An 18484-nucleotide genomic window follows, 5' to 3' on the forward strand; every position below is an offset into this window, starting at 1 on the left:
AATCAGTACCCAGAACAACCACCTCTGGCCGTAATAACGGCTTTGATACTCCTGGGCATTGAGTCAAACAGAGCTTGGATGCCGTGTACAAGTACAGCTGCCCATGCAGCTTCAACACGATACCACAATTTATCAAGAGTATTGCCTTTCGAATTGCGACGAGCCAATTGCTGGGCCACCATTGACCAGACGTCTTCAATTGGTGAGAGATCTGGAGAATGTGCTGGCCGGGGCAGCAGTAGAACATTTTCTGTATCCAGGAAGGCCCGTACAGGACCTGCAACATGCGGTCCTGCATTATCCTGCTGAAATGTGGGGTTTTGCAGGGATCGAATGAAGGGCAGAGCCACGGGTCGTAACACACCTGAAGTGTAACGTCCACTGTTCAAAGTGCCGTCAATGCGAACAAGAGGTGACCGAGACGTGTAACCAATGGCACCGCATACCATCATGCCGGATGATACGCCAGTATGGCGATGACGAATACACGCTTCCAATGTGCGTTCACCGCGATGTCGCCAAACACGGATGCGACCATCATGATCCTGTAAACAGAACCTGGATTCATCCGAACAAGTGACGTTCTGCCATTCGTGCACCCAGGTTCGTCGTCGAGTACACCATCGCAGGCGCTCCTGTCTGTGATACAGCGTCAAGGGTAACCGCAGCCGTGGTCTTCGAGCTGATAGTCCATGCTGCTGCAAACGTCTTCGAACTGTTCGTGCAGATGGTTGTTGTCTTGTAAACGTCCCCATGTGTTGACTCAGGGATCGAGACGTGGCTGCACGATCCGTTACAGCCATGCGGATAAGATGCCTGTCATCTCGACTTTTATCAAAGTCGGAAACGTGATGGTACGTATTTCTCCTCCTTACACGAGGCATCACAACAACGTTTCACCAGGCAACGCCGGTCAACTGCTGTTTGTGGATGGGAAATCGGCTGGAAACTTTCCTCATCTCATGTCATGTCACCACCGGCGCCAACCTTGTGCGAATGCTCTGGAAAGCTAATCATTTGCATATCACAGCATCTTCTTTCTGTCGGTTACATTTCGCGTCTGTAGCACATCTTCGTGGTGTAGCAATTTTAATGGCCAGTAGTGTAGCAGCGGCGACGCGTCGTTGCATGGATGCTATGACACCTTGATTCATCGCTGGAGGGAGTTGGCACCACTTCTACACAAAAAAGTCATATAATTCCCGTAAATTCCGGGTAGGGAGGCGATGAGCTCTGACGCCACGTTAAATCACATCCCACATGTGTTCCAGCGGGCTCAGATCTGGTGAGTTGAGGAGCCAGCACGTCAATTGGAACTCGCCACTGTGCTCCTCGAACTATTCCATCACACTTCTGGCTTTGTGACTCGGCGCACTGTCTTGCTGAAAAATTTCACTGCCGTCGAGAAACATCATCGGCATGGAGGTCTGCTAACAGAGTACGATACTCATTGGCCGGCATGGTGCTTTGCACGAGCTCCACTGGACCCATGGACGGCCACGTGAATGTTCCCAAGAGCGTACTGGAGCCGCCTCCGGCTTGTCTCCGTTCCGCAGTGTAGGTGTCAAGGAGCTATTATCGATATAAACCCGTCCAGGCGATAGCAGTGTCACTTGGTGACGAATGACTACCAGTCAGACACGCACGGTTCATGTAGTATTAGTGAGCGTGCTCTCTGTGTGTAGAATGAGGAAGGAGCGTTATCTTTCTGAGTCTGACCGAGCACAGATTGTGATTGCCTGGAGGCTCGGCACGAGCATTTCGGAAACTGCACGACTCGTCGGGTGTTCGAGGAGTGTTGTGGTGAGTGTCTTCAACACGTAGTGAAACTGAGGTGAAACCACGTCCAGACATCGTGGGGTTGGGCGACCTCTCCTCATTACAGATGTCGGACGTCGTAGGCTGGGCAGACTGGTAAAACAGGACAGGAGACGAATTGTGCTGGAGCTAACATCAGACTTTAATGCTGGGCAGAGTGCAAGTGTGTCTGAACACACAGTTGTACCGAACACTCCCAACGATGGGAGGCTGCAGACGACGACCCATGCATGTGCCAATGTTAACAGCACGACATCGACAACTACATGACCATCGGCACTGAACGTTGGCACAGTAACAAGGCGTTGCATGGTCTGATGAATCCCAATATCTGCTTCATCATGCCAATGGGATGGCGCGAATCCGTCATCTTCCAGGAGAACACCTACTTGGCACCTGTACTGCGGGACGGAGACAAGCTGTCGGCGACTCCATTATGCCCTGGGGAACATTAATGTGGGCATCCATGGGTGTAGTGGAGCTCGTGCAAGACACCATGACCGCCAAGGAGTACAGTACACTCCTTGTAGACCACGTACACTTCTTCATGACCATCATGCTTCCCGATGGCAGTGGCATTTTTCAACAACATAATGGGCCATGTCACAAGGCCAGAAGTGTGATGGAGTGATTAGAAGAACACAGTTCCAGTTGGTGTGCTAGCTCCTCCAACTTGTCAGATCCGAACCCATTCAAACACACCTGGGATGTGACTGAACGTGACGTCAGAGCTCATCGTTTCCCTCGTCGGAATTTATGGGAACTGCGTGTGCAGACATGGTGCCACATCCTCCAGCGACCTACCAAAGCTTCATTGCTCTCGTGACACGACACCGCTGTTAGCCGTGCCAAAGGTGAACAAACAGGCTACTAGGTAGGTGGTCAAAATGTTCTGGATGATCAGTGCATTTTTCAGCATAATCGTTCAGTGCGACGGCCTTACTGGAAAGTTATGGATGTGTGCATAGTACCACTCTACTGTTCGATGCTGAAGCCAACGTCGTGCTGTATCAATAACCTCCCCACCATCCACGTACTGCTTCCTCCGGAGTGCGTCCCTCAATAGGCCAAACAAATGGTCTTTAATCGCTCTTTATGATCTTTTCTTAGGCGGCCAGGAACCAGCATCCACACAGTTTTCAGTACCCCACTTGGTAGACGAGCGCGTCAGCACTACCAACACAGACGTCCAATAGAGCAGCAAATTGTTTGATTTTGTTCCTTTGATCACCTCGAATGAGAGTGTCTGCACCGCGCGGGATTAGCCGAGCGCTCTAAAGCGCTGCCGTCATGGACAGTACGGCTGGTCCCGGCGGAGGTTCGAGTCCTCCCTCGGGCATGGATGTGTGTGTTTGTCCTTAGGATAATTTAGGTTAAGCAGTGTGTAAGCTTCGGGACTGATGACCTTAGCAGTTAAGTCCCACAAGGTATCACATTTGATTTGAGAGTGTCTGCACGTTCTAACGTTGCAAGAGCCACATCTGTGTGTGGCCGGCCGGCACCCGGGAGATCAGACAGGTTTGCGCGACCTTGTTGTGATGATGAAAGACGCCTCGCCCAACGACTCGCCGTGCTTTTGTTCACCGCCGGGTCTCCGTAGATATTCTGTAAGCGTCTAAAAATATCTGCGACGCTCTGGTTTTCCGCCAAAATAAACTCAATGAAGCTCTGTGCTTGAAAAGCACCTACCATCTCAGTTACAGGCGCCACGTATAACCCCGTCACCTATCGAAATTTCATCAGACTGAAGCGAGAATATTACACGATTTTCCACAACAAATTCTGCATTTTTTTCAACCCCAATTGGCCGAGAAAAGAAAGTGTTGCATTACTTACTGACCGCCGTTCGTATTACATAATGAACTTTGGAAATACTTACAACTATTACTAATATAATCGATTATTTGTTATTGTTATATAGATGCCTCGAGGTGTTATTAAATCTTTTTAAATTTTCTTTTATTTTTTTTTACATGCCATTGCTAAAAGCGGTCTCAGCACACTTTGCCACTACACAAACCGTACAGTGGCAAGTCACTGTCCCTCACCACTGCAATAAAAAAAGTCTTTATATTTGATTGAAAACACTATTCCACGCAAATCTGTGAACTCTTAAAATTATTTACAATACTGTCAAATAATGAAATAATTTACATACGCTATTGCCATTATTGCAGTGTAAAAACAGTAAGAGACTTCTAAAATGGTCTCATCCGTTCATTTTCCCTAACGTTTTCTTGCAGAACGTGTGTGCCACTTTTTTACTATTCTAGACAGCGTGATTTCATCATTTTTTACTAACTGTTCCGCTTTCAGCTTTTTCTGGTACATTTCGTTGACCATATTTAAATCATTGCCGTTATTTGTTGCTATGACTTCTAATATTCTTAGCTATTTCGCTATTTTGTCTTTTAGGTACAAAAGCCCGTTGAATCGATAAAAAAATTTTATAGAATCGTGACAGTCCACACAATACTACATAAAGAAGAGGTGTTGGACCCTGGCAGGAGAAAAAAAGTATTCAGGTAGCAGAAATGAGGGTTCTGCAGTCGATTTTGGGATAACATTGTGTCGATCGCATTCTGAATGTAGATATGAGACTCAGATTACGTGTATGCCTGTAGAGTATACTGGAAGAAACACACAAAATGGAATGATTGAATCGTATGGAGAGAATGTGCGATAGTAGTAATCCGCAAATAATACGTATTTACGAAACCACAGAGTGAAGTAATAGAGGAAGACTATACAGAAAAGAGTGAAAGATCAATTATGAGAACCTTGAAGACAAAATTGTTTCAACAAGGCTAATCCTTGGCGACTATGGAGATGAAGGTAATACGTATTTCCGAAAGCAGCCAGTTCAGATTCGAAATCTTAGGTCGATTATGATTAAAATAAAACTAGAGTATCTGCAATATCTGTAAAACCAATTGGAAGACATGTAAGTAGATGATCAAGAAAGAGACGTTCCTATTAAGAAATATGAGCAGTGCTGTTTAAGACGCCATGTCACGGATTGTGACGCCCCTCCCACCGGAGGTTCGAGTCCTTCCTCGGACATGGGTGAGTGTGTGTGTTGTTCTTAGCATAAGTTAGTTTAAGTAGTGTGTAAGTCTAGGGGCCGATGACCTCACCAATTTGGTCCCTCAGGAATTCACACACACAAGAAATATGAAAGGAAAACGTGTAACTTTTCACCACTGTTTTTTAATTCGTACGCTGAAGGAACAGTTAAGAAAGTGAAAGTAAACGTTAGGGAAGAAGTAAAAGCACGAGAGGAACAGATTCCCAGGCTCCAGCAGAGTTTTTCAGATAATATGGTCCAAAGAGAAATAAAGCGACTATGAAGGTAATGAAGAGTACTAGAGAGTGAATAAGGGTCAACAAAGTTACACGTATTGTGTACTGAACCGGGAACCTAGAAACGACGGAGAAGCTTCATCCCACCGAAGCCCCCAGTGGTTCACAACCCTACAACAGGCCACAACAGTCCACCCACCTCACCGCCGCCCCACACCGAACCCAGAGGTATTGTGCGATTCGGCCCACAGTGGAACCCCCCTCCCACTCCTCCTCTCCCCCCCCCCCCCCCCCCTCTCCCGGGAACGTTTCATACCAGACGAATGTAGTCCCAAATGTTTGCGTGGTAGAGTAATTGTGGTCTACGCGTACGTGGAGACAGTGTTTGCGCAGCAATCGCCGACATAGTGTAACCGAGGCGGAATAAAGGGAACCAGCCCGCATTTGCCCGAGGGAGATGGAAAAGCGCCTAAAAACCATCCATAGGCTGGCCGACAGACCAGACCTCGACACTAATCCCCAGGCGGATTCGTGCCGCGGACCGGCACGCTTTCCCGCTCGGGAAGCAGCGCGTTAGACAGTGCGGCTAGCCCGGCGGGCGAATGGTGTTGACTAACATTAAAACTAGAAATGACACAGTAGGACAGTAAGAAAGTTTTCCTATCTGCGAAGAACCTGGAATGCCTGAACCTAGGAATACCTTTAAGTAGATTGGTGTCAGCAAAGAAGGGTATCTTCGATAATAGATCATTGCCGATATCATACCGAGATGAGGAACTAGTTGATGAAAGTGTACGTCTGCAACATAGCATTGTATAGACGTAAAACGTGGACCATGGTTATTAGAGAGGACAAAGAACTGCAAGCATTTGAAATGTAGCTCTAAAGCAGTGTAAAAATTAAGCAAACAAAAAATCATGAAAATAAGGATCAGGATCAAAATTAGAATCCTTATGAGAATGAAGGACAGTGAGGAGGAGGACGACAGAGAGAGGGTAACGCTGCGTACGCATCTAGTTTAAAAAATAATATACATGAGACTTTCCAGTGATTACCGTTGAATAACAACTGTCATCTGTGGTTAGTGTGGTTGTGATGACACAGCATATTGCAGCACTCGCTGCCATATAACGCGGCGAAAAAACAATGGTAAGGGGAAACTTAGCAATTAGTAACGCCTTAGTTTCTTAGCTCTCGGAATGTTGTTATTGAGTGGCTTCAGTTGGATGTGGTATATTTGAAGACACGTGTGGGCACTCTTCCTCGCCAGATGCTGGCAATTGTCAATGCTAGAGGCGGTATTACGCGGTAATACCGCGACTGGTCCTACAGTTGAATAATTCTTTGTCCGGTGTATTTACTATTCAGCAGTAGCAGGACGCTTATGATTAGATACATCACGTTTAATAAATTGACACTGTTAAAATAGTTTGTTAGGGAAAAAAGTTTATGTATTTTATATTACAGCGATACTGACGACACAGCAGCTGTTTATAAATTCAAGAGTTAAACTTTTATGTCTTGAAGAGCTTGTGTATGTGAGCATGTTTGTATGTAATTAAGAAAGAGAGAGAGAGAGAGAGAGAGATAGAGAGAGAGAGAGAGAGACGGGGCTGTCGACTTTAAAACAAGAATCCGAGCCCTTACAAGGGACATTCGTTCGATAAATAATGCAACACGATTTTTTTCTCGGCCAGTTTCGGTTGAAAAAATGCGGAATTTGTTGTGGGACATCGCTGAATATTCACGCACCATTCCCTATAGTTTCATGAAGTTCCAGTAGGTGGAGGCGCTGTACGTGGCGTCTATAATGCGTTCCAAGGGGGTTATTCAGCTTGACATCCTCCCTCATGCTGCAGCTATGAACTCTGAAGTGCATTGTGCTTTTTGTATCCCGCCTGGATAGGCGGCGCGCGGATCTGCTCCTGTGAACTGCTTTTGCAAAATAGGCCGAGAGTGAAGGACGCGTGTAAGAGCAGGAAAAGGTGAAGTACTTTTACAACTTTACTATAGACTTTTTTCTTTATTGTTATTTTAACATCTTATACAAGGTAGGCCGGCAGAGGCAATACTACGCCGCTCTTCGGCCACAGACAGTACAAGCGGAATTATAGGAAGACATAGAAACACAAAACAAAATGATGGACAAAAAAAAAACAGTAGGCACACTAGGTAAAAAAACATGGAGCCGTTCACAGGCATAGTAAAATAAAAGAAGTTTAGTACTGGTACACGAACACAGATGATTTTTTTTTTCTTTATTGTATTTCAATTCCCCATCGGGGCGGGCTGGCAGCAGCATATGCGCTGCTCTTCAGCCGAAAGACATAGAACAAAACAATAGAAGACATTTAAAAACAGCAAAGGAGAGAAGAAGGCGAACATAGATATAAAAAAGGGAGAACATCATGGAAGGCAATATACAAAAAACGGGGTGACTGTAAAATGGAGATAAAAAACTGTTTAAAAGTAGCACACACAAAAAGCCACACACTGCGACGATTAAAAGAACACAAGGCACAGTATGACTGGAGCATAAAGGTGTTGACGGATGGCATAGAACACAACGTAGCACTGACGGCGAACCTCAAGGCAGTACACAATTAAAATCACACCTCTTGACGCACACGAGAAACAGCACGAAACACAACACTGACGTGGCACACTGATGATGATCAATACAGAGGATCTGCCAGGTTCAAGGAGATGAGGGAGACCTGAAGAAGGGAGGGAGGGGAAGAGATGGGGGAGGGGAATGGGGGGCGCTCGGAAGAGGGCCAGGTAGGGAGGGATGTGGGAAGGAGAGAGGCAAGGATGGGGTGCAGGGTCTCAGGGGAGGGGGGGATGGAGGAAAATCCGCTCTGTTAGAAGGAGGAAAGAGGAGAAGGGGGCCCTGGGGAGGGGGGGGGGGAACAAGGCCGGGTTATAGTTGGAAGGAAGGGTATATGTCACGGCGAAGTTCGTCATCCGGGAGGGGGAGGCGTTGGAAATTGCCCTGATGAAGAACACAGATGACTGAAATGACACACGTGAACGATTTTTTGTATAGGCAAAAATATGAGTACTTAATTGGTTACTTAACTTTGAGATGAGCACGTAGGTGCGAAGCCGTAGAGGTATCAAAGCCATCAGCTACTGGAAGTTACAAAGGCAAAATCTGTAGTGGCTCGCCCACTATGAAGATGAAACAATGTTGCTTGGTCGTCTACTCGTGAACAAATGGGCTGCATGTGGAGCGGCGCTCGTCTAGCTCCACAGCGTCGGCTAGAGGGCGCTGTGGACGGCGTTGTACGTCCGCTCTCGTAGAGCCAACCTACGAGAGCCAACCTACGTTGTGGCATCGTAGCTATCGATACCACAGTGCTACCCCAAGGAAACTAAAGAAATGACTTCAACGTGTTCGTCGCCACAAAAATACAACCAACTTCTCCTTCTCCAAGACAACGCAAGGCCTCACCCAAGTTTGCGCATCCCACAGGACCTCACAAAGCTTCATTGGACTGATCTTCCTCATTGACCATACAGCCCGGAACTCGCACCTTCAATCTGTTTGGCCCAATGAAGGATGCACTCCGCAGGAAGCAGTACATGGATGATGGGGAGGTTATTGATACAGTGACACGTTGATTCCGACGTCGACCAGTGGAGTCTTACCACGTATGCATACAGGCCCTCACAGTAAGGCGGTGTACGGCCGGTGGATTGAACAGAGATTATGTTGAAAAATAGGATTTTGTAGCCAAACGAGTGGGGTATAATGTGGTGTATTGGAATACTGAATAAAACTAGCGTGCTTTCAGAAAAAAATGTGTTCCATTACTTATTCGACGCCCCTCGTCACAAAACTATACTTGAACTGTAAGTAAATGTACCAGACAACAGAATAATGCTATGAAACGCACCCTGGAATCATACACTACTGCCCATTAAAATTGCTGCACCAAGAGGAAATGCAGATGATAAACGGATATTCATTGGACAAATACATTATATTAGAACTGACATTTGATTACATTTTCACGCAATTTAGGTGCATAGATCCTGAGAAATCAGTACCCAGAATAACCACCTCTGGCCGTAATAACGGCCTTGATACGCCTGGGTATTGAGTCAAACAGAGCTGGGATGGCGTGTACAGGTACAACTGCCCATGCAGCTTCAAAACGATACCGCAATTCATCAAGACTAGTGACTGGCGTATTGTTACGAGCCAGTTGCTCGGCCACCATTGACCAGACGTTTTCAGTTGGTGAGAGATCTGGAGAATGTGATGGCCAGGGCAGCAATCGAACATTTTATGTATCCAGAAAGGCCCGTACAGGACCTGCAACATGCGGTCCTGCATTATCTTGCTGAAATGTAGGGTTTCTCAAGGATCGAATGAAGGGTAGAGCCACGGGTCGTAACACATCTGAAATGTAACGTCCACTGTTCAAAGTGCCGTCAATGCGAATAAGAGGTGACCGAGACGTGTAATCAATGGCATCCCATACCGTCACGCCGGGTGATACGCCAGTATGGCGATGACGAATACACGCTTCCAAAGTGCGTTCACCGCGATGTCGCCAAACACGGATGCGACCATCATGATGCTGTAAACAGAACCTGGATTCATCCGAAAAAGTTACGTTTTGCCATTCGTGCACTCAGGTTCGTCGGTGAGTACAGCATCGCAGGCGCTCCTGTCTGTGATGCAGCGTCAAGGGTAACCGCAGCCATGGTGTCCGAGCTGTTCGTGCAGATGGTTGTTGTCTTCAAACGTTCACATCTGTTGACTCAGTGATCGAGACGTGGCTGCACGATCCGTTACAGCCATGCGGATAAGATGCCTGTCATCTCGACCACTAGTGATACGATGCTGTTGGGATCCAGCACGGCGTTCCGTATTACCCTCCTGTACCCACCGATTCCATATTCTGCTAACAGTCATTGGATCTCGACCAACGCTAGCAGCAATGTCGCGATACCATAAACCGCAATCACGATAGGCTACAATCCGATCTTTATCAAAGTCAGAAACGTGATGGAACGCATTTCTCCTCCTTACACGAGGCTACACAACAACGTTTCACCAGGCAAGGCCGGTCAACTGCTGTTTGTGTATGAGAAATCGGTTGGAAACTTTCCTCATGTCAGCACGTTGTAGGTGTCGCCACCGGCGCCAACCTTGTGTGAATGCTCCGAAAAGCTAATCATTTGCATATCACAGCATCTTCTTCCTGTCGGTTAAATTTTGCGTCTGTAGCAAGTCATCGTGTAGCAATTTTAATGGCCAGTGGTGTAAATACAATTAATGATTTCCCATTTTTGTGTGTCTTAACATCGCTCATCCAGTGTGTTTCAAAGGGAAACGTACTCACAGGTTTCCAGTGAGGATCACTCTCCAGGGAAGAGGTCATTTAAAAACATGTACTATTCCTAACGGTTATCGAGGTATTATTAGAAAGTCATGAGGTTAACCATAGTGGCCACTTAAATGTGTACATCACTTCCACAGCTATATGCTCACTGTTTAGAAGCAAACACGCGGTAGTAAAAGGGTTGTAATAGTTCAATAGCGTAGTTCGTAACTGTGGCAAAGAAGTCATGTGTCTCAAACTCTTAAGTAATTCATCATAAAAGTATTTCAGACATAATTTGCAGTCAAATATCACGATCATTCAATATTGAATTTGATTTCGTCTTCAGAAAATGTATTTCCTAGCACTTACAGATGAAACAACAAAATTTCAAATACGTTACCCACAGGAAATAAAATACTATTCTGACCTGAAAGCTGTGTTTTATTCCACATTTCGTTTATAGTCTACTTCCAATGGTAAAACAATCGAATGCAAGAAATTAAAGAAAGTAAAAATGAAATCTGAAACATTTCTTACTTCGTTCAAATTCCATCAAGATGATTCCATTTCACATACGTTATTAACCTGCTCCTCTCAAGTGAAACGCAAATAGGATTCTAATTGCAGAGAATAAACCCCACTTTTCCAACTTTCCTGGAGTTTACTTCGTTCATAGGCATGTAATTAAAGTAAAAATGAAATCTGAAACATTTCTTACTTCGTTCAAATTCCATCAAGATGATTCCATTTCACATACGTTATTAACCTGCTCCTCTCAAGTGAAACGCAAATAGGATTCTAATTGCAGAGAATAAACCCCACTTTTCCAACTTTCCTGGAGTTTACTTCGTTCATAGGCATGTAATTACTGAGAATGGGAACTGCTATGAAAAATTGAGCATTATTAATGACATCATCGCTAGACAAACGAAAAGAGTAGGTTGTACTAGGTATTCATTTTCATGCCATAACATTTTTTTAGCTTGTTTCACATTTGCTTTAGTTTTAAACTTCGTGTATATCACGAGAATAGATACTTTACTTCCGGAAGATACTTGTAAGGGAGGGAGAGTGTGTGTGTGTGTGTGTGTGTGTGTGTGTGTGTGTGTGTGTGTGTGTTTGTGTGTGTGTGTGTGTGTGTGTGTGTGTGAGAGAGAGAGAGAGAGAGAGAGAGAGAGAGAGAGAGAGAGAGAGAGCGAGAGTAGGTGCTATAAAGTACAGTGATGCAATTTTCTGACCTCGTTGTCGGTAACAATAGAATTTAAACCCTCCATCAATCCTTTTAAATTCAACTGTTTTAAACACCGTGACGTTTCTTTCAGTAAGGCCCATTTCCTATCCCATATGTGCCCCTAATGTCTTCACTGTCGACGAGATGTTAAAATTTTCTCATGCTTTTTAATGGAAGTGACGTGTTACTACTCTTCACTTGACTCTTTGCTGCTCTGGCCCTAAAATTATTAGTTTCCGTACTCACGTAAGCTGTGTTAACCAAGATCACATCCCTGTAACCCTCAGTAATTCTTGAAGTATTTGTGCTTACTATCAGTAGCCAAAATTATAGCCATTTTCCGTATCTCTTCATGTATTCTATTAGCCCTTCATGCTCACACACACACGGTATTTTGTTTCACGTGCAGCGTACCTGATTGGTGCAAAAATAGTGTAGATAAATAAAGTTAGAGAAAAGGCAAGTAATTTCTTCGTGTGATTCTAGTTAAAAAATTCTTTATTTTGAAAAATACTTGAAATACACAAATGAATTGTGCCGGATTGAGCAATAGGAAAGAAATGCGTAAGTGTTTACTCGTACATACGGTATTTTATCTGCATCGTTGAAAATAGATACACTTGCGCGGGTAGGTATGTAATAGAAAGGAACCCACAAAATAGAGCAACAATAATATGTTATTACGAATAATGATTTCGATTTCTGTCCCTTCACAGCGACTGTAATTGAGATCTCACATCCTGGGAGGAAAATTTCACCATCGTCGGCGAAAGTATGAAACAATAGCCGTGCATCTCGGTTTACATCTAGTTCGCTGCTTTCATCCAGAGCTCTTGATCGTTAGTTACACTCACCAGTAACTGATCGTTACTTTCGCCAGACAGTCGACGACTACAACAGCAACGGATCTTAACGTCTTGTAATACGAGGGCAATTCGACCTTTCACCTCGGTGAAGTACGCGCAAGTCTTTCAGCTAACGTTTCTCTGCAAAACCATATCTGTGCAGGGACCACTTCCTTCATAATAATATACGTGGCTTCTCATGGATAGGAGGACTCACAAGTGTCAGGCAGTATAAAGCGATATTTTAAGCGATATAGTTAATCTTTTGTTTTCACTGCGTAAAATGTCATGTAGTTTGCGACGGATGTAGAAAAGTGAAGCAAGTTTCTGTTTTTGGACGGGTTGGCTGAACGGAAATCAGTTCACTAGGCCATTCAATGTACACATTTTTACCTAAATGGCGGTTAACCCTAAATAATGAAAAGTGTGAGGTCATCCAAAAGCAAACAGTTAAATTTTGGTCATATGATAAATCACAGAAATCTAAAGGCTGCCACTACATGGAAATACCTAGGAAAAACCACTACGAACAATTTAAATTTGAACGATCACGTAGATAATTTGGCGGCGAAGACGAACCAAAGACTGCGTTTTGGTAGAGCACTTAGAACTTGCAACAGATCTACTTAAGAGACCGTCTGCGTTACACTTGTCCGTCCTATGCTAGGGTACTGCTGTGCGATATGGGATACTTACCAAATAGGATTGATGGAGGACATCGAAAAAGTTCAAAGAAGGGAATCTCGTTTTGTATTATCGCGAAATAGGGGAGGGAGTATCACCGACATAATACGCCAGCTGGGGCGGCAATAATTGAAACAAATGCACTTTTCGTTGCGGCAACATCTTTTCGTGGAATTTCAATTTCCAACTTTCTCCTCCGAATGCGAAAATATTTAGAGGAAAAATGATCATTGCAATAAAATAAGAAAAATCAGTGCTCACAAGGAAAAATTTAAGTGGCCGTTTTTCCCACGCGCTTTACGAGAGTGGAACGGCGGAGAAATAGAGCGAAAGTGTTTCGGTGAACCCTCTGCCAGGCACTTAAGTGTGAATTGCCAGATTACTCATGTAGATATAGAAATCAACGCAATTTACACCATACGAAACAGAAGAATTTCGTTCCGAGCACATTAATACACAGAGTGGACGTTACATTTCAGATGTGTTACGACCTGTGGCTCTACCCTTCACTCGATCCCTGCGAACCCTACATTTCAGCATGATAATGCACTACCGCATGTTGCAGGTTCTGTACGGGCCTTTCTGGATACAGAACAAGTTCGACTGCTGCCTGGCCAGCTCATTCTCCAGATCTATCACCAACTGAAAACGTCTGGTCAATGGCGGCAGAGCAACTGGCTCGTCACAAAACGCCAGTCACTACTCTTGACGAACTGTGGTATCGTGTTGAAGCTGCATTGGCAGCTGTACCTGTACACGCCATCCAAGCTCTGTTTGACTCAATGCCCAAGCGTATCAAGGCCGTTATTACGGCCAGAGGAGGTTGTTCTGGGTACTGATTTCTCAGGCTCTACGCACCCAAATTGCGGGAAAATGTAATCACATGTCAGGTCTAGCATAATATATTTGTCCAATGAATACCCGTGTATCATCTGCATTTCTTCTCGGTGTAGCAATTTTAATGGCCAGTAGTTTAGCTGGTTCCAAAAAAAAATTTTTATTTGTGGTTACTAGTTTCGGACTACGTTAGCCAGTTTCAAGCCATAGCATTATTGATAAATGTTAACGTACATTGCCATTAGTGCACACGTAAAATAGCCATAACTATTTCTTTTTTAATTTGTAAACTGAATCCAGTAACTTTATTACACCACGTTCTTTTGGATGGGGCTAACACTACTTATCTTAGTGGAGTTAATGTATCCTAAATTAGCATTACTATTCTGTACTTATGCTAAAGTACCATTTATGGTTGTTGAATATGTGTGCACTAGTGGAAATGTACGTGAACATATACGTCGATGACTATGGTTTGAGAATGGGCAATGTAGTTTCAAACTAATCACCACAAATAAACGTTTTTGAACGTAACTGTGACATAAACTGAAGAAAAAACCTTCATAAGAACTGTCATTTTTGTTCGTCTTTCTTTCGGTTATCTTCTGTGCGATGCTGCAGCAACTCTTTTTGGATTCGGTCCTTTTATCGGGTTCTGTTACTTGGCAATGACACATCAAGAGAAAATTACTTTCATCCTTAAGTTTCGCGCACCAGTGTATTTAGATCGCTCCGGCACCCGTTCTGTGGCTGCAAGACTGCGTTAGTATGTCGTTCTTGCAATAATCTTTCAGCTGTTCTCACTGACCTGAGATCAGTAATTTCATGTCGCCGTCCCTTATCCTCTTTCCAGCTGAAATATCTTCTTCAGTTTGAGCCAGCTACTTCCGAGTCGAGCAGAAAGACACGGGCGTGCTTTAGCGATAACGACTACAGTGTCAGGATGAGATAACACTAAGTGTGCTCTGCTGAAGGGTGCTACGGTTGCCGAGCCAGTCTTCAGTACAGCAGTGCGATGTTAGGGAGGGGGAATGCTTTGACTTTGCGGAGCATGTTTTGTGACGGCAAATTTCGTGCGTCCATCGTGGTTCCGAGTCTACGTTAAACTGTGGATCCACTATTTTTGACGGGGTGCGCCAGTCCGAAGGTTGGCGTGTGGCAGTAGGATCACGTTTAGTAAGGCTCTAGTGTTTTCAAACCAACCTTTAGACTGATGACAGCTTCAACTTATCTTGATTCGTCGGAGCGAGGACGAATGAAACTGCCTCAAGGGAAGTAACATTAAACGAAATAAGAAATGAATAAAGTCATGACTGTCCGTAATACATCTATTATCAGCTTCCTTACGTTTCTATGTCTTCTTGTTCCCTGCAGATAGGATACCGGTAAGGTCCAGAAGCTATCTGCCTTTCAACAGTGTAACTCACTATATTGGTGCACACAGTCTTTGGTCTTACTCCAGTGTTTAATATAAAAAATAATACTAACAAGTAGCTTCCAAAACCAGACAGCACAATGCTCGCTGCAGACTTCCGCTGAAATATAGAGGCTATAACCTCAGAACTAAAGGAGCACGCTACCCCTAAATTACGGGAGGAGCTCCATAAGCGTGTAGTACATTATTCGGCTTTCACTCTCCGATTAAAGCAACCTGAAGTGGAACTGTGGGAACAGCTCCACATTGTGCGGCTGGTAACACCGTGCGTTCCGACCATTGTTGACTATGAAAACCACTTGAGGAGCCGCAGCTGGAACTTGGCACGTTTCCGAGCTGATACCGGAACTGCGGGCGTGATGGCTCTTTGTTCTCCTTCGTCAGTACAGTACAGAGACATCAAGGAAAGTCCTCCCAAGGCGCAACCTGTTTTCCGTCATTTGTCGCCGTCCGCCTTTCTGTCTCTTCAGATTCAAAGGTTATCTCTTTCTCATGCCAAAGATATTGTTACAATTATGACATATTTACAGTTTTAATACATAATATAAGAAGTAATAATAACACAAATATTTATCATATATCTTTGTTGTTGTAGTAGTAAGTAGTGGTTGTTGTTGTTATTGTCTTCAGTCGGAGGACTGGTTTGATGCACCTCTCCACAGTAATCTATGCTGTGGAAGCCTTTTCACCTCCGAATAACTACTGTAACCTGCATCCCTCTGAATCTATTTACTGCATCCATCTCTTGGTTTACCTTTAGAATTTTTAGTCCCCGTGCTTTCCTCCAATATTAAATTGGCGATTCCATGATGTCTAAGAACGAGTCCTGTCCACCAATCCTTTATTTTAGTCAAGTTATGCCGCAAATTTCTTTTTTGCCAGTTCTCTTCAGTACTTCCTCAATTAGTTACGGGATCTATGCATCTGATTTTCAGCATTCATCTGTAGCACCACATTTCGAAAGCTTCTGTTCTCTTCTTGTCGCCGGCCGCTCTGGCCGAGCAGCTCTAAGCGCTTGAGTCCGGAACCGCGATGCTGCTACGGCCACAGGTTCGAATCCTGCCTCGGGCATGAATGTGTGTGATGTCCTTAGTTAGTTAGGTTTAAGTAGCTCTAAGTTTAGGCGACTGATGACGTCAGATGTTAAGTCCCATGGTGCTTAGAGCCATTTGAACCATCTCTTCTTGTCTGAACCGCTTATTGTCCACGTTCCAATCCATACAAGACTACACTTCAGAGAAACACCTTCAGAAATGACTTCCTGACACCTAAATCTATACTCGATGATAACAAATTTCTCTTCTTCAGAAACGCATGGTTTAATTTGACCACATTCCATTAACATTGTTTTGCTTTTGTTAATGTTCATCTTACATTCTTCTTCCAAGTCACAGTCCACTCCGTTCAACCGCCCTGCCAAGTGCTTTGCTGTCTCTGACAGAATTACGCTGTCATCGGCGAACTTCAAAGATTTTGTTTCTTCTCCCTGGACTTTACTTCCTTCTTCAATTTTTTTCATTTCCTCCTTTACTGTTTGCTCAATGTACAGGTTGCACAGCACCACATTTCGAAAGCTTCTGTCTCTTCTTGTCGCCGGCCCTCTGGCCGAGCAGCTCTAGGCGCTTGAGTCCGGAACCGCGATGCTGCTACGGCCACAGGTTCGAATCCTGCCTCGGGCATGAATGTGTGTGATGTCCTTAGTTAGGTTTAAGTATTTCTAAGTTTAGGCGACTGATGACCGCAGATGTTAAGTCCCATAGTGCTTAGAGCCATTTGAACCATCTATTCTTGTCTGAACTGCTTATTGTCTACGTTCCAATCCATACAAGACTACACTTCAGAGAAGCACTTTCAGAAATGATTTCCTGACACTTAAATCTTTACTCGATGATAGCAAATTTCTCTTCTTCAGAAACGCTTTTCTTGCCATTACTAGTCTACATGTTATATCCTCTCTACTTCGGCCGTCATCATTTACGTTACTGCCCAAATAGCAAAATTCGTATGGCACTTTCGTGTCTCATTTCCTAATCTTATTCCCTCAGCATCGCATGATTTAATTCGATCACATTCCATTAACCTTGCTTTGCTTTTGTTAATATTCATCTTACATTCTTCTACCAAGTCACTGTCCACTCCGTTCAACTGCTCTTCCATGTGCTTTGCTGTCTCTGACAGAATTACCCTGTCATCGGCAAACTTCAAAGATTTTATTTCTTGTCCCTGAACTTTACTTCCTTCTTCAAATTTTTTCATGGCCTCGTTTACTGTTTGCTCAATGTACAGGTTGCACAGCCTCGGGGACACTGGAGCCCCGCCTCACTCCCTTCTCCACCACTGCTTGCCTTTCGTGTCTCTCGATCCTTATAACTGCCCCTTGGTTTTTGTACAAATACTATATAACCGAAACTTCCTGACAGATTAAGACTGTGTGCCAGACCGAGACTCGAATTCGGGACCATTGTCTTTAGAGGGCAAGTGCTCTACCATCTGAGCTACCCAAGCACGACCCAAGCCCCGTCCTCACAGCTTTACTTCCGCCAGTGCCTCATCTCCTCGTTCCAGTATACAGCCGTTCGCTCCCTGTTTTCGATCCCTGCTATGTTCAGAATTTCGAAGAGAATATTCCAGTCAACATTGTCAGACGCTCTCTCTAAGTCTACAAAAGCTACAAATGTAAGTTCCCCTTTCTTTAACCTACGAGAACCCAAACTGATCTTCCGCGAGGTCGGTTTCTGCTGATTTTTCCATTCTTTTTTTTAAACAATTCGTTCCAGTATTTTGCAACAAGGACTTATTAAAATGAAACTTAGGTAATATTAATACCTGCTCTCTTTGGGATTCTAGTTATTACATTATTCTTGAAATCTGCAAGTATTCCCCCTGTCTAATATATCTTGCATACCAGGTGGAACGACTTCGTCATGGTTCACCCTCCCAAGGATATTAGCGAGAAGGTCATCTACTCCAGGAACCTTGCTTCAGCTTA

The 18484-nt window shown here is 44.3% G+C and overlaps 1 protein-coding gene across 1 annotated transcript in view; it reads left to right on the forward strand.

Moving 5' to 3' along the window:
* Positions 1-18484, forward strand: part of LOC124615819 (mucin-5AC) — a 304093-nt gene that overhangs the window by 218733 nt on the left and 66876 nt on the right. The window lies entirely within an intron of this gene.

The sequence above is a fragment of the Schistocerca americana genome, chromosome 5 (assembly GCF_021461395.2).
Source record: "Schistocerca americana isolate TAMUIC-IGC-003095 chromosome 5, iqSchAmer2.1, whole genome shotgun sequence".
Taxonomy (NCBI): Eukaryota; Metazoa; Arthropoda; class Insecta; order Orthoptera; family Acrididae; genus Schistocerca; species Schistocerca americana.